Source organism: Bos taurus, chromosome 21, assembly GCF_002263795.3.
Source record: "Bos taurus isolate L1 Dominette 01449 registration number 42190680 breed Hereford chromosome 21, ARS-UCD2.0, whole genome shotgun sequence".
Taxonomy (NCBI): domain Eukaryota; kingdom Metazoa; phylum Chordata; class Mammalia; order Artiodactyla; family Bovidae; genus Bos; species Bos taurus.
In genome coordinates, this window is record NC_037348.1 from 27,882,211 (window position 1) to 27,884,361 (window position 2,151).

Sequence of the window (2,151 nt, forward strand, 5' to 3'; positions counted from 1 at the left end):
ATACTGAGTCAGGCAGCTGTACACTGACAACAGTCACAACACTGCAGATCAACTATTCTGCAAAGTAGCATTGGCAAAAGGTTAAAGCACAGGAAAGAAACGGAGTGCCTGCTCTCTTATCTATCTCCCTGACTTGGGATGCAATCCCATCCCTGGAAGCTGAGCCGGCTGGGGTCCCACTCCCAGACTGGGGTGGGGTTGACACAGCCTGGCACAGTGCCCTTTGTTGAACCATTTTTTTTTTTTACTTTTATTTGCATTTATTTTTTTGCGGCATTTATTCCTGAGCCATAAGTTTTTGTTTCTTCAGTTTCTTCTGGGATATCTTTTTCTTCTGTGCAACCTCCTCTTCTGGTTTAGGAACAATCTGTTCTTTTTCAGTAAGGATCATCTCAATGTGGCATGGAGAGCTCATGTAGGGGTTGATCCGACCGTGAGCTCTGTAAGTCCTGCGCCGCATCCTGGGGGCTTTGTTCACTTGGATGTGCTCAACGACCAGAGAATCTACATCTGAGCCCTTAAGTTCAGCGTTACTCTCTGCGTTTTTGAGCATGTGTAGTAACAATTCAGCACTCTTTTTGGGCCACCGACCCTGCCCTGCGTCCAGCCCCGCTGTTTGGCCTGTGCACACCTACCAACTCCACCGTTGTAACGACGGAATGGCACACATTGTTTCTGTAAAGTGACATCCTTCAGATACTTGGTGGCTTTTCGGATATGCATTCCCTTTATGGCCTGGGCAGTTTCACGAGTGTTCTTAAAGTGAACACGAAGATTTGAACCTCTTGATTTGCATGATTTTGTGGGGTTTTCTGGGTCAAGTGAATAGCGCACCATTTTTAGGGGTCACCTCAGGCCACTTACTGGAAAAGGCTGTTGAACCATTTTTAAAGGCCCACTATCTGCTACATTCTGGCTGGGACCAGAGTCCCACATGGTATGAAGGCCTCCAGGAATTTGAAGGCAAGATTCAGCTAACCTCGACCTTTCCTGGCACTGGGGTTCCCAGCTCAAGCCTCCTTCCTGAGAGGGCAGCCTCCTAGGCACCTAAGCACCCTCAGCAGTGTGCTCTGGACCTGGAAGGCATTAATCTGGACAGGATGCGTGTGTGAGGCTTTCAGGGGACGAAGTAGTGAGTCTCAAGCCCTTTCCTGCTTGCTCAGTCACATTCCACTCTGTTTCACAGCCCAGGAAGCCAACGGGCCCTAAGGATCTGGTTGCCCCAGGTACCAATGCTGGGCAGGCAAAAGTGCTGCCTTCTTGTGGACATTTTCTGTAACTACAACTTGATGATGTACCTCAATTCACCAGGGTTGAGGTTCTGTTCATGATAGCTGTCCTCAGGAAATGCCTTGGGGCAGGTATTGGAGAAATATATTCCCAAACCAGCCAACTGTCAGAAAGCCAACTGCCAAAGGTAAATTGTCCTCACACCCTTTAAAGAAAAAACAAAACAAAACAAAAAAACAAAATCAAACCTCCACTGCAAGACAAGATGCTCAGCATCCCTAAAGGCTGCAGGAATGCCAATCAAAACGACAATGTAAATCAGATCCCACCAATCACAATGGCCATTGTCAAATTTGACAAACTATAAATACGGGAGACAGCATGGAAGGAAAAGAATCCCCTAAGCTGTAGGTGGAAATATACACTGACTATAACTAGTACATGGACAGTCTCTGAATGTTCACAAAGAAAGCTATCAAGAGGGCTAAGGTGGAAAAAGTGATGCTATCAAGAAGGGTGTGTGTGTGATACTTTAGGAGGAAAAAGCAGTGAGACACAAGCCCTTCAGTGGTTGCTCAGGCACATTCCACTCTTTTTCACAGCACAGGAAGCTGACTTCTCGAAGCCTCTGCTTGCTCCAAGAACTAGAGGTGGGCATCAAAAGTGCTGCCGCCTTGTGGACATTTCCTGTAACTACAACGGATCACCGGCGCTTACTGGCACCTCTAATTCACAAGGGCTGGGCGGCTGCTCTTGACGGCTGCCCTCAGGAAATGTCTGTGGCGGGTACTGCAAGATTAAGTCCCAAACACAAAACAACTTCCAGGAAGCCAGCTGCCACAGGTCTATTTTCCTTACACCCTTAAAGGGTAAAAAAAACCCAACAAACCCCATACCTCCACCTAGGACAGGATGTATGCT

General features: G+C 47.5%; 1 pseudogene; it reads right to left on the bottom strand.

The window, feature by feature from the left end:
* Window positions 1–234: 234 nt before the first annotated feature.
* On the bottom strand, window positions 235–876 carry LOC107131607 (large ribosomal subunit protein uL22-like; annotated as a pseudogene).
* Between the last annotated feature and the right edge of the window lie 1,275 nt (window positions 877–2,151).